This window comes from Schistocerca cancellata, chromosome 1 (assembly GCF_023864275.1).
Source record: "Schistocerca cancellata isolate TAMUIC-IGC-003103 chromosome 1, iqSchCanc2.1, whole genome shotgun sequence".
NCBI classification, from domain to species: Eukaryota; Metazoa; Arthropoda; class Insecta; order Orthoptera; family Acrididae; genus Schistocerca; species Schistocerca cancellata.
In genome coordinates this window covers 430,539,344-430,554,822 of record NC_064626.1, presented here as the reverse complement: position 1 = coordinate 430,554,822, position 15,479 = coordinate 430,539,344, and the positions used below count along the sequence as shown (strand labels likewise).

Below are 15,479 nucleotides of genomic sequence, written 5' to 3'. Positions count from 1 at the left end.
TTTACCAAGGCCACAGCGAAACCCATATGTTATGTTTTTGTGCAGTCCAGACTGAAAAGACTCAAAAACGAGGAAAATTCACAATCGAGGAAAATGTTAAAATCCCCAAAATACAAGCAAAAATATATGTTGTTGGTATATAGGATAAAAATCATAATCCTCACCAATACATTGTACAAAATCTGTATAAGTGAAGGAAATTAAATATAGAATGCAAATGTTTATACAATAATTTGTGGTAATGAATTGCACCAGTTCTTAAAAAATCACAGATGTGCAAGAGCAAATAACTCTTAAAAAAAATAAATAGAAACTGGTATCTGGGTACAAGGTAATCAGCTACTTTCTCATTTGCTACGACCACAAATTCTACTTCAAAACATGACTTTTTGTGAGGTCTTTCATTTGCATTCACCTGGCAAACAATAAAAATTGATCATCATGGTGAATTAAACCAAAAACTGTGAAAGGTGTCGGAATCTGATTGGGTGGGGGGAGGTTGCTTTCGTTCTGTAGCAAATGGCAGTTTAATTGGGTTGAATAGACTTCATCTCCTTTTTGCAGTGCTGATGTCACTAGCTGGATTTCGAATATCGACTTCTGTGAGCGCTTGTGAATGACTCCTGTGTGAACTGTGTGCATCTTGATTATTCATTTCCTTTGTAGTGTGTGTTGTATTTGCACACTATGCCATTTTAAAGCAACGGTGCATTGAATATATCACAAATATGTCACACTTCTCACTAAATGTCAATTAACAAGGCATCAACGAGGCTTCACGAGATTTTATGCTAACTAATGCACAATACAAAATTCACATGAATAATCTGTAGCATAATGCATGGTTGGCTGAGTTAGAGGTTATAAGCACACAACTCGCTGCATGCTAATTTTTTTCAACTTAGCGCTGTTATCACATTTTGGAACTTGGTTATGATTGTAATATGATATGATCTGCAATATTTGATATTATTTAATATTTCTGTCTAATTACAGAACAAAGGGTGAAATAAATATTTCCAAATGTGCGGTCATTTCTGGGTGTGTGGTTAGGCAGGAACCTAAGAGGACAGCTTACCTGTGAGTGAAACGAGCAATAATAAAATTCATATTGTTTTTTGTCACAAATACTTCATTATTTATTTCCAAATATGTGGTGATTTTTGGGTGTGGTTAAACAGGAATCTAAGAGGACAGTTTAAATTGCCACAAGTGAAAAGATGAGCAATAGCACTCATATTCTTACTTGTCACAAATATTTTGCATGTCGCGCTACCACAAACACATATCTCCAAGGGTTCTTGTTACGACTGAGGTTCTCCTGTCACTAGCACTTTCATAAACATCAACTTGACACTATAGCAATAGACAAATCAATAGCCTCATTCCTGGTCACCTTCAGAGTGCCACCACATCACAATTATGTCAGTTACTGCAAAAGGTAGTGTGAAACATACTCCACCCAGCATGACTGTGTGCTGGTGTTAAACATTGCAAATTGTGTTGGTAATGCCGATCATGGATTATGTCACCATTTAGTCTCTCACATCTCTCCTCTCAGTAACGGCCTAAAATATTCCATTAACTTCACCACCACCCACAGTGCAAACAATCTGTCTTTTGTGCCACTTACAACTTGTTCAGTCAGATCAAATGTCAACAGGAAGAAAACAGGACGAAGCCAAGCAAGGTGATGAGTAAGAATGTAGAATCGAGGTAAACTTTACTTTTTTGATGGGGTCTATGAATTTATGGTGTAGAATAATGAAAAATGCAAAACTGAAGTTCCACTGTAATAATTTCCCTCCCAGTTCCACTTGCAAATAGAGCAAGGGAAAAAATGGCTGTCTCTAGGCCTCTGTATGAGCCCTAATTTCTCTTACTTTCGTTGTCCTTAGGCAAAATGCACATGGGCAGCAGTAACATCATTCTGCAGTCAGCTTCATAGGCCTGTTTTCTAAATTTTCTCAACAGAATTTCATAAAAGAAAATGTCTTCCCTCCAGATTCCCACTCGAGTTCACGAAGCACCTCCGTGACACTTGCGTGTTGATTGAATCTACTGGTAACAAATTAGGCAGCTCCCTTCTGAACTGTTTTGACGTCATCCTTGATTCTTTTTGATGTCATGCTATAAGGATTTTGAAAAAATCAGAGTGAAAAGGGGCAAACCTTCAGGAACCTTGGGAATTTGTCACCGTATAGGGTAGGGTAAACATAGTCATGTGTAGGGACTGTGGTTGTTGTGAGCGGACGCAAGGAGAATTGGCCACTCTTCGGGGGCAGGTGGAGGCTTTGTCTGTTAGGCTCATCGAGCTCGAGGCGCAGGCGTCGGCTCGTAGTGGCGTTGGGGCAACTGTGGTGAGACCTATGCCTACTTCGGTGGCCTTGGAATCTCATGGAACCCCTGATGTCGCTGCGTCTTCCGGCAGTGAGCATCTTACCGGTCAGCCATCACTCCAGGGTGAATGGCGGACAGTGGTGGGCTCGCGCGTGCCTGGCCGAAAGGCGAAGGTGGGATCTGGCCGCGTGGCAGCTGCCTTACCCCTTTCCAAAAGGTACGGGGTGCTTCCTTAGTGGTGATGACATCGTTTCCGAGCCACCACAGGATGCCTCGCCTGTTGGGCCAGTGGCCGATTCTCCGGCAAGGTCCCGACAGTCACAGATGGCGGGCCTATTAGTTATAGGGAGCTCCAACGTTAGGCGGGTTATGGAGCCCCTCAGGAAAATAGCGGGTAGGTCGGGGAAGAATGCCAGTGTGCACTCGGTGAGCTTGCCGGGGGGTCTCGTCCGTAATGTGGAGGAGGCCCTTCCGGCAGCTATTGAACGCACTGGGTGTGACCGGCTGCAGATAGTAGCACATGTCGGAACGAATGACGCCTGCCGCTTGGGTTCTGAGGCCATCCTTGGTTCCTTCCGGCGGCTGGCTGATTTGGTGAAGACAACCAGCATCGCACGCGGAGTGCACGCTGAGCTTAATATCTGCAGCATAGTGCCCAGAGTCGATCGCGGTCCTCTGGTTTGGAGCCGTGTGGAGGGTCTAAACCAGAGGCTCAGACGACTCTGCGACTATAATGGTTGCAAATTCATCGACCTCCGTTATTGGGTGGAGAACTGTAGGGCCCCCCTAGACAGGTCAGGCGTGCACTACACACCGGAAGCAGCTACTAGGGTAGCAGAGTACGTGTGGCGTGCACACGGGGTTTTTTTAGGTTAGAGGGACCCCCCCCTTGGGCGAAACGATAAAATACCTGACGGCTTACCAGAGAGGACATTATCATCGTTGATAAAGAACGTCCGTCCTCAGAGACCAAAAACAGGAAAAGTTAACGTAATATTGGTAAACTGCAGGAGTATCCAGGGCAAGGTTCCTGAATTAGTATCTCTTATTGAAGGAAATAGTGCGCATATAGTATTAGGAACGGAAAGTTGGTTAAAACCGGAAGTGAACAGTAATGAAATCCTAGACACAGAATGGAATATATACCGCAAGGATAGGATAAACGCCAATGGTGGAGGAGTATTTATAGCAGTAAAGAATTCAATAATATCCAGTGAAGTTATTAGCGAATGCGAATGTGAAATAATCTGGGTTACGCTAACTATCAAAGGTGGGTCAGATATGATAGTCGGATGCTTCTACAGACCACCTGCATCAGCAACCGTAGTAGTTGAGCGCCTCAGAGAGAACCTGCAGAACGTCGTGAAGAAGTTTCGTGATCATACTATTGTAATAGGGGGAGACTTCAATCTACCAGGTATAGAATGGGATAGTCACACAATCAGAACTGGAGCCAGGGACAGAGACTCTTGTGACATTATCCTGACTGCCTTGTCCGAGAATTACTTCGAGCAGATAGTTAGAGAACCAACTCGTGAAGCTAACGTTTTAGACCTCATAGCAACAAATAGACCGGAACTTTTCGACTCCGTGAATGTAGAAGAGGGTATCAGTGATCATAAGTCAGTGGTCGCATCAATGACTACAAGTGTAATAAGAAATGCCAAGAAAGGAAGGAAAATATATTTGCTTAACAAGAGTGATAGGGCACAAATCGCAGAATATCTGAGTGACCACCATCAAACGTTCATTTCTGAGGAAGAGGATGTGGAACAAAAATGGAAAAAATTCAGAAACATCGTCCAGTACGCCTTAGATAAGTTCGTACCGACTAAGGTCCAAAGCGAGGGGAAAGATCCACCGTGGTATAACAATCATGTACGAAAGGTACTACGGAAACAAAGAAAGCTTCATCATAGGTTTAAGAGTAGTCGAATCATAGCTGATAAGGAAAAGCTGAACGAAGCGAAAAAGAGCGTAAAGAGAGCAAGGAGAGAAGCATTCAACGAATTCGAACATAAAACATTGGCAAACAATCTAAACAAGAACCCTAAAAAGTTTTGGTCATATGTAAAATCGGTAAGCGGATCTAAATCCCCTATTCAGTCACTCGTTGACCACGATGGCACCGAAACAGAGGACGACCGAAGAAAGGCAGAAATACTGAATTCAGTGTTCCGAAACTGTTTCACTGCGGAAAATCGTAACACGGTCCCTGACTTCAGCCGTCGCACGGACGCCAAAATGGAAAATATTGAAATAAACGATATCGGAATTGAAAAACAACTGCTATCACTTAGTAGCGGAAAAGCATCCGGACCAGACGAGATACCCTTAAGATTCTACAGTGATTATGCTAAAGAACTTGCCCCCTTTCTATCAGCAATTTATCGTAGATCGCTGGAAGAACGTAAAGTACCTAGCGACTGGAAGAAAGCGCAGGTCGTTCCCATTTTCAAGAAGGGTCATAAATCAGATGCGAATAATTATAGGCCTATTTCGCTTACGTCAATCTGTTGTAGAATAATGGAACATGTTTTGTGTTCTCGTATTATGACGTTCTTAGATAATACAAATCTCCTTCATCATAACCAACATGGATTCCGCAAACAGAGATCATGTGAAACTCAGCTCGCCCTATTTGCCCAAGAAATTCACAGTGCCGTAGACACTGGCGAGCAGATTGATGCCGTATTCCTGGACTTCAGGGAGGCATTTCATACGGTTCCGCACTTACGTTTAGTGAAAAAAATATGAGCTTACGGAATATCGGACCAGGTTTGTGATTGGATTCAGGATTTCCTAGAAGAAAGAACACAACAAGTCATTCTTAACGGTTCAAAATCTGCAGATGTAGAGGTAATTTCAGGAGTACCGCAAGGAAGCGTGATAGGACCTTTATTGTTTACAATATACATAAATGACTTGTTGACAACATCGGTAGCTCCGTGAGGCTATTTGCAGATGACACGGTTGTCTACAAGAAAGTAGCAACATCAGAAGACTCGTACGTACTCCAGGAAGACCTGCAGAGGATTAATGCATGGTGCGACAGCTGGCAGCTTTCCCTAAACGTAGATAAATGTAATATAATGCGCATACATAGGGGCAGAAATCCATTCCAGTACGATTATGCCATAGGTGGTAAATCATTGGAAGCGGTAACGACCGTAAAATACTTAAGAGTTACTATCCGGAGCGATCTGAAGTGGAATGATCACATAAAACAAATAGTGGGAAAAGCAGGCGCCAGGTTGAGATTCATAGGAAGAATTCTAAGAAAATGTGACTCATCGACGAAAGAAGTAGCTTACAGGGCGCTTGTTCGTCCGATTCTTGAGTATTGCTCATCAGTGTGGGACCCTTACCAGGTTGGATTAATAGAAGAGATAGACATGATCCAGCGAAAAGCAGCGCGATTCGTCATGGGGACATTTAGTCAGCGCGAGAGCGTTACGGTGATGCTGAACAAGCTCCAGTGGCGGACACTTCAAGAAAGGCGTTACGCAATACGGAGAGGTTTATTATCGAAATTACGAGAGAGCACATTCCGGGAAGAGATGGGCAACATATTACTACCGCCCACATATATCTCGCGTAATGATCACAACGAAAAGATCCGAGAAATTAGAGCAAATACGGAGACTTACAAGCAGTCGTTCTTCCCACGCACAATTCGTGAATGGAACAGGGAAGGGGGGATCAGATAGTGGTACAATAAGTACCCTCCGCCACACACCGTAAGGTGGCTCGCGGAGTATAGATGTAGATGTAGATGTAGAACATAGCGCTCTGGAACACATGTGGAAAAAAGACATCTGTCTAAGCAATATCTCACAAAATAACTGAATCATGAAGTCTAGATACATTTTTGTGGTTATTTTATTGGAGGTTTGCCTGTACAGTGATTTCATGGTAATCGTCGCTTAAATCTGACTTGTTTATATGCCCATCTAAAGGCTCTTAACAAATTGTGCACATTCATTTGTATATTTATACATACTTTTTGCTATGAATATCCCCATGTGTATCTTTTTTCTCTTCACTCCAGTGTATGCTGGCATTTGTGTGTTGCATTTAGGTAATATCTCGCGATTTGAATTTATGTTAAGTGTGACTTCTGTCTAACATTTTTGTTTACACATGTCTCATGTAACTAAGCTAGTGTTAGTAGTGAACCCGACACATTGTCCAGAGGCTGTATTTTTTTTTGCCTTGCTGTAGATATTTCTTTGACCATGAGTGGAATCTGTGGGAGTTATCATATGAAAGTAAGTAGTGGGATGCGTTGTGGGAGATGCTGTGAATAGTTTCACAGGGGAGGGGGGAGAGAGTATGTTGTGAGGAGAACTATGGGGAGGATTGAGGCCCTCTCCTGGCACTGCAAAATAAGCAGCAGAAATAGATTGGTAGAGGAGCAGCAAAAGGTAGGCCTGTGCACTTCAGACAAAGATCGAGCTAGGAGAAGGTAGTAGTGAGGGGGATGCTTGGGAAATGGCAGTTGGTACGAAGGCTAGTGGGAAGTGGAAGCAATCTGACAATTTTATTGTGTCTCCCAGCAACAAGTTCCAGCTGCCAGAGCTGAAGGGATAGGAGCTTCAAGATGGTGTAGGAAAAATTAATAACTGCAGCTGTTAGAAAGTCCTCTCAGACACTTAAAATTTCTCAATTCTTGAAAAAAGCACTGCAATAATCCACCGTCCCCAGATTATTATTACAGCTATACAAATATAGAGGAGGGTATTGCTTGCAGCAAAACATCATTTGATAACAATATCTAAGACAGAAAATAGAAAGTGACATAGTGTGGGATGTCTTAAGACAAGAAATTGGGAAAGGCAGGCACACAATTAATAACACAATTCCCAAAGATGGAGGTAGGATAATAGACAACTCTCAGGAATTGGCATATTTCGTGAATGACTATTTTTTGGTGTTGTGGAGAAATTTCAGCAAAATCTCACAAACACACACGTAGCAATGAAAATGGCCTACACAGTAAGCACAACAGAACTTGAAGTCAAGTAAACAATACAGAATTTAAAAGTCAGCAGCTACAGATGAAGTTCCTTTTGCTTTTCTGAATGAGTGAATACAAGCACACAAGCACCATTAACAAACATAATATGTGAGTCCTTCAGTTCTGGCATTTTTTCAGTTGTATCATTACTAAAGAATGGTAATGCAGAAAGTACTGAAAACTTCAGATCAGTTTCACTACTGCCTCTTTCTCGAAAATAAGTGAATCTATTATATTACAGGATAGACTAATGAGTTACATGAACCTGTTTAATGGAGCACAGTTTGGTTTCCTAAGTGAGTTAAGTTCAATATTAGCTATTACTGAGTTCACAAAAATGGTACTTGAAACTCTTGACAAGAATGATAGCATTTCACACATATTCTTAGACTTGACCAATGCTTTTGACATTGCTGATCATAAAACAATGCATAAGAGGAACAGCAAAACAAATGGTTCTGTAGGGAAGCAGCCTACTCACGCTGTAGTAAATTCACATCAGTTTCCACTGTGTGCCAGCCAGTCTGCTGTAACTAGCTCTGACGTCATAAATGTTGCTCAATACCTTAAAAATCAAGCAAAAGACCTAAAACTTTTCTAGCATGTCAGGAATAATACTAAATTAATGTGTGTTAAATATCAGTTCGATAACTTCAGCCATTTTCGAAATTTGGACGTTTTTCTAAAAAAATCATTGGCGCAACAGAAAAGAGCTAGAGACTTCAAAATTTATATTTAGATTCATCTTTCATAATGATTTAATAAAAACAGTACTTTGGATTTCACAAATTGAGACTTTAGTGGAAATTCATGATTTTCTGGTTTTCGTCTCAAAACTGAAGGAAGCAAGATAGATTAAGTAGGCTAATAAATAAGGCTAGGATGTTTAGATTTAAATAAGTTGGAGGTCCGCTATGACTGTGAAGATGTGAAAAGTTTCTTTTGAATACCTATAAAATTATAGCGATAGCGGATCTCAAAAGGGCCAGTTCAGAGCTCATCTACTGCGTGCAGTGTAATTTAATTAATTCTTTCGCCCAAAATATTTAACTTAGCCACGTCAAAATTTTATTATCAATACTTATCTGCGTGCTGAATGCACGTTTAAATTAAGAGCTTCATCGGCCATCAGCAAAAGAAGCTATAAATTATTATGTAACTTGAAGTGGTGCGTTACTAGCCCAGCGGCTAGTCGGGAGAGCCGATTTGATCAGGCGTTCCCTTAGCCGTCCGCACCGCGGCTATATATATATATATAAGAGCGCTGCGGGAGGAAGGAAGGCCCCAGTTCTCTCCAGACGCTGAATAACACGCCATCTGTGTCGGGAGTCGCGTCGCCTCGGTATCACTGCTACAAACAGCCTCGGGTGCCGTATTAAGTTACTAGAGATACGCGGAACCGTGAAATCATTTCAAGTGAAGGGTTAATTCTGGGATGATTTTCATTATCTAGCTTCAGTTTGCGTATTGTCGTATTTTCACGTGCCGTCGCGGGACAGACATTCTACCAATTATTTAGCGTGGCGTTTGATGAAATACTCTCATCAAATTTTGGCGAGCATTCTTTTTAACATTTAATTCGGACATTTATAGTTGCATCAGCGCATTAGACTCTGAACTGCTCTGTTAGTTAGGTTGTAGGGATACTTGTGTTTTTTATCAGTGAATTTCAGAATATACAAAAACTATTTTGGAAAATCGTTTTTGATTAGAAATCCCGGACAATCTCTTAATTCCTCAGAGCTATAAGCTGCAGCTAAAATGGTATTCTCAGATGAAGTGGGCACTAGGAACTCTAATTACAGGCTTCACGTTTTGTTAAATCACTTTCTGGGTGCTAAAAAGTAAATAGAGAGCCAGTGTTGAGAACGGCGAAAGACAGCATTAACAACATTCTAAAAGCCTGAAACTGATTCAACATTCAAACATTTACACAGCAAAATTTAATTTTCACAAGTTAACCGCCGCCCCACAGTTCCAGTCTTACCTCTAAACAGAGTGCAGAGTAGCATGTTCTGCTCTTTGGGATTTATCACCTGTCTGCAACAGCCCATGTTTTGCAGTGACATACTATGTCTGTGTACACTCAATTTGTGAGTGTGTAATTCTTTTCTGGGGACTGAAGGCACGAAACACGGACACAATTTTTAAGCTACAGAAAAGGACCATACGAATAATAATTAAAAGAAGCAGTCAGATTTACTGTAAAGAGCTATTCAGAAAACTGGGCATCCCCACTGCACCAAGTGAGTACATCTACCACTCTAGTGCCTATCAGGGATTACACACTAAATATTCAATTATGAGTTATACACATAATCATGGAACAAGATCCAGTACGAACTTACATTTTCCATGGAAAAACAAACAAAAAGCTCAAAACACTGTTTTCTATCAGGGAATAAAGTTGTATAATAAACTGCACAGGAAAATAAGACACATTACCAAAACACATCCATTCAAAAAGGCAGATAAAGCATTCTTCATAAATAATGCATACTACACAAAGATTGCTTGCAGTACTCAAAAAAGTGTGGTAATAATGAAAGGCTAATTACAATAGCCTTTATATTTCAATACATGACCAGAGTTTACTGCTTTTGCAAGGAATTCATGTGTCCGGATCTACAGTGCACGGTAGTAATGTCTTGCTGACAGTTTTTTTTTCCTTCTTTTTTCTCCAGGTGGGCAGAGGGGGGAACAGAAAGGAAACCTGGAGCATACTTGAACATTGGTGGCCCAGGAATTGGTTGTCCAAAAAGGCTGGAATTATTGATGACCCAGAGGTCATCACTAGGTATCCTCTGTGGTGGTGATGAGAAAAACTATATTTTCACATTTCAGTCTTTATGAGTAACCAAACAGTAATGTGTGTTTCCATCTCTTATCACTTCTTTCAGCTCTGGCTACGATTTTTGCAACTGAAAAATGTGCCAGTCTTCTTGAACTCAGAGGAATGCAAGGCATTATACTTAACAACGAAATTATGCCTTGTAATGTATTTTTTTGCTTATTGCAGGCATGGCAAGGAGAGGTACTGTGTCAAATTATCAGAAGCACATTATGATGCACCTGAAATTGCTTTCTCATGAAAAAGGAAATGTGAAAAATTCCCATGAGAGTCCAAATGTCTAAGGCATACTTCTGAAGGTCTCACATTATCACATTACTAAATTACTAAAAAACTACATAAATTTCAATGAATATTGTTTAACTGATATCTGATCAGCATACTCTCAACTGTCCACGACCACTGTGTGAGGAATATTCTCCAAATCTTGAGGTTAGACTAAATTACTGCATTTTGAAACTCTGAAGTACTTTCCTTAATGCTCTATGGACTGTCACAAATGTCCAAACCACTTCGTGAATGCATCATGGTAGGCTTCTTTCTGGAGAATTTAGGTACAGTGGAACCTCGCTTAGTGAGCACCTCCCATAATGTGCAAAAGAAATCGTTAAATAAATGACTAGCTTAAAGAGCCATGTTTCGCAGAACGAGTGATGACAATTTAGTGTGGCAACACCAGCCGTTTGCGCACAGCATGGGAAACATTCAACAATATAAAAACCTTTCATTGTCGGCATCAACATATGAACAATGTCTTTAGTATGTACTGCAGTCTATGTTTAGCGCTCTATCTGTTACCATCTTAGTGATCTAAATTTGTGTTTTTCTGTGTGCAAATTTTAATAATCTTCATAGAAATGTCTTGGAAGATATAGCCACAAGAAGAGAACCAGAAGAGAAAGAAAATAACTTTAGAAATGAAACTTAAAATCATTAAAAAATGCGAACATGGTGTGAATGTTACTGATTTAGCACACACATACAATCAATCTACATCAACTATTTGCACTATCCTCAAGAACCAGGACAAGATTAAGGAGATAAATGCTTCAAAGGAAGTGACAAGAGTATCTAATCAATTGTTTCGTATTCTGGACAATATTGAAAGGTTGCTCTTTATATGGATAAATGAAAAGGAATTGCAAGGTGACATTATTAACAAGATCATCATTTGTGAGAAGGCAAGAATGATTTTCGCTGCCCTCAATAAGAAGACGCCACTATCATCACTGGCTGAAAAAGTATTTAAGGGAAGCCATGGGCGGTTCGAGAAGTTTAAGCAAAGAACCAGCATCCACAGTGTTGAGAGCCATGGCGAAGCAGCCAACTCAGACACAAAGGCAGCAGAGAACTTCATCAGCAACTTCAAAAAGCTCATAGATTCTGAGGGTTATCTGCTGTAACAGGTTCTTAATTGTGACGAGACGGGTCTATTCTGGAAAAAGATGCCAAAGTGTACATTTATAACAGCTGAGGAGAAGACATTGCCCAGTCAAAGCCAATGAAAGACAGTCTTACACTGCTATTCTTTGCCAATGCAAGCAAGTCCACAAGCCTTCAAGAAATGTAAAGTCCAGAAGAGCAGATTAAATGTGATACGGAGATCCAAAAACAAGGCTCGGTTGAGACGTGATCATTTCTGTGATTGCATCGATGGAGTGTTTGGTCCTTCAGGAAAAAATATTTGCTTGAGGAGTATCTGCTAATCTATGTCATGTTTGTTGTGGACAACACTCCTTCCTACAAGACCACCTCCTTGAAGAATATCAATTATCAAGATCCAATTTGTGTGTCCCAACACCACTCTGTTACTTCAGCCAAAGGGCCAGCAGATTATTTATAACTATAAGAAGCTCTACACTAAAGCACTTTTCGAGCATTTCTTCGAGTTGACTGAAGTTACCAATCTCACTCTCAGATCTGTATGAAGATCGAAGAGGAATGGGTAGGGGTTACCAAGAGAACTCTCACTTCTGCTTGAAAGAACCTTTGGCCAGAGAGTATTGTAGAATGTGACTCTGAAGCATTTGAGTTGGTACCTGAGGAGCCTGTGGTCAGAGAGATTGCGTCTTTGGCCAAGAGCATGGGAAATGATATCGATGAGCTTGAGGAAGATAACAGCCAAGAAATGACCACTGAAGAGCTTTTATGGAGTTGCAGTGTGTTTCACAGCAGGAAGTTGTGGAGAGGAGTTCAGAGGAGGAGGAGGAGGAGGAGGAGGTGGTCGTGGTGGTAGCAGCAATCTTGTGGTGCAATAAAAGAAATGCTGGAGACATGGGAATCGGATGCATCATACATTGAAAATCACCACCCCAATAAAGCAGTGACTATGCACACTACAAATTTTGACGATAATGCTGTGTTGCATTTTTGTCAAGTACTGAAGCAACGGCAGAAACAAATAACTATGGATAGCATCCTAGTAAAAAATAATAGTTATACACTGAAGTGCCAAAGAAACTGGTATAGGCATGTTTATTCAAATACAGAGAAATGAAAACAGGCAGAATATGGCGTTGTAATCGGCAATGCCTATATAAGATGACAAGTGTCTGGGGCAGTTGTTAGATCTGTTACTGCTGCTACAACGGCAGGTTATTAAGATTTAAGCGAGTTTGAATGTGATGTTACATTCAGCACACAAGTGATGGGACAAAGCATCTCTGAGGTAGCGATGAAGTGGGGATTTTCCCGAACGACCATTTCACAAGTGTACCACGAATCAGGAATCCGGTAAAACATCAAATCTCTGACATCGCTGCAGCCAGAAAGAGATCCTGCAAGAACAGGACCAACAACAACTGCAGAGTGTCATTCAAAGTGGCAAAAGTGCAACCTTTCTGCAAATTTCAGCAGATTTCAATGGTGGGCCATCAGCAAGTATCAGCTTGAGAACCATTCAATAAACATCATCAATATGGGCTTTTGGAGCCGAAGGCCCACTTATGTATCCTTGATGACTGCATGACAAAAAAGGCTTTACACCCCGCCTGGGCCCATCAACAGCAACATTGGACTGTTGATCACTGGAAACATGTTGCCTGGTCCTATGAGTCTTGTTTAAAGTTGTATTGAGAGGATGGATATGTATGGGTATGGAGATAACCTCATGAATCTGTGGACCCTGTGTGTCAGCATAGGACTGTTCAAGCTGGTGGAGGTTCTGTAATGGCATGGACGTGTGCAGTTGGAATGATATGTGACCCATGATACTGTTAGATATGACACTGACAGGCGACACATATGTAAGTATCCTGTTTGATCACCTGCATCCATTCACGTCCATCGTACAATCTGACGGACTTTGGGAATTCCAGCAGGACAACAACGTGATACGTGATACCCCAAATGTCTAGAATTGCTACAGAGTGGCTCCAGGAACACTCCTGTGAGTTTAAACACAACTGCTGGCCACCCAACTCCCCAGACATGAACATTATTGAGCATATCTGGGATGCCTTGCAACATACTGTCCAAAAGAGATCTCCACCCCCTCGTACTCTTATAGATTTATTGACAGTCCTGCAGGATTAATGGTGTGAATTCCCTCCCTTCCGAAGTAAGAGTGATTTCTGGTGTGCTGCAGGGGAATGTATATTCACAATATACATAAATGACCTGGTGGATGACATCGAAAGGTCACTGAGGCTTTTTGCAGATGATGCTGTGGTGTATCGAGAGGTTGTAACAAGGGAAAATTGTACTGAAATGCTGGAGGATCTGCAGCGAATTGACGCATGGTGCAGGGAATGGCAGTTGAATCTCAATGTAGACAAGTGTAATGTGCTGCGAATATGAAGAAAGATAGTTCCCTTATCATTTAGCTACAAAATAGCAGGTCAGCAACTGGAAGCAGTTAATTCCATAAATTATCTGGGAGTACGCATTAGGAGAGATTTAAAATGGAATGATCATATAAAGTTGATCGTCAGTAAAGCAGATGCCAGATTGAGATTCATTGGAAGAATCCTAAGGAAATGCAATCCGAAAACATAGGAAGTAGGTTACAGTACGCTTGTTCACCCACTGCTTGAATACTGCTCAGCAGTGTGGGATCCGTACCAGATAGGGTTGATAGAAGAGATAGAGAAGATCCAACGGAGAGCAGCGCGCTTCGTTACAGGATCATTTAGTAATCGCGAAAGCATTACAGAGATGATAGATGAACTCCAGTGGAAGACTCTGCAGGAGAGACGCTCAGTAGCTCGGTATGGGCTTTTGTTAAAGTTTCGAGAACATACCTTCACCAAAGAGTCAAGCAGTATATTGCTCCCGCCTACGTATATCTTGCGAAGAGACAATGAGGATAAAATCAGAGAGATTAGAGCCCACACAGAAGCATACCGACAATCCTTCTTTCCATGAACAATACGAGACTGGAATAGAAGGGAGAACCGATAGAGGTACTCAGGATACCCTCCGCCACACACCATCAGGTGGCTTGCGGAGTATGGATGTAGATGTAGATGTAGACCATGGGTGGTTTATACCACTTTGAGATACAGAGGGCTATCCTACAGAGCTATTTTTAGACCTATAGCATGGATAAGGAAATGTGTGTACCTGAGACTCCTCACACAGAGAGACTGTTTTAGCTACGAGGGGATCTGATGCATTATTACGATGGAACAAGATCCTGGGCAGATCTGATTTTGGGCTTTTCTCCTTAAAGTATTTGAAGAGACTGGCATTTAAATTAAAAATACACCAATCTGAAGTTCCTATCTTATCTTCATCCACGACAGTGGCAACAATGTGACCAGCTGCCACAAAGAATGTCCATACCATTATTTTAAATGTACTCTATGGGATTTTTATTTTTGCTCAACAAACTTATTCTGAGAAGACCCCTCCATGCACACTCCCAATTGGTTTCAAGGTTGAATGGTACAACCATGTCTCGCCATCAATTACAATATAAACTAATACTCCAACTGCCCATCACTTGCTGACAGAATGCAACATGAAGGGGTCTGTGTAAGGGTTAGACTGTGCACACTGAAGAAGGGCATATCTTCTCACATTTCCCACACTGACGTAGAGATCAGTAAGCACACTAACTTGACTACGGAGGTTCTCAAGCAGTGCCCACATATAAAGTATATTGGCTAAACATGTTTTGACAGTTCTGTCACCCTCAATGTCCCATACAGCTTCTTAGCTGATGGCTGCATCAGTGTGTAGTATGAGCATGCATCTCCTCAGTAGATCACTCCAACTACACACTGATGCAGCCATTGACGAAGAAGTTCTTTGGGATATTTCAAA

The 15,479-nt window shown here is 41.3% G+C and overlaps 1 protein-coding gene across 8 annotated transcripts in view; it reads right to left on the bottom strand.

Annotated features, from left to right (window-relative positions):
* LOC126176248 (AP-1 complex subunit gamma-1) overlaps positions 1–15,479 on the bottom strand; it is a 191,794-nt gene that overhangs the window by 112,764 nt on the left and 63,551 nt on the right. The window lies entirely within an intron of this gene.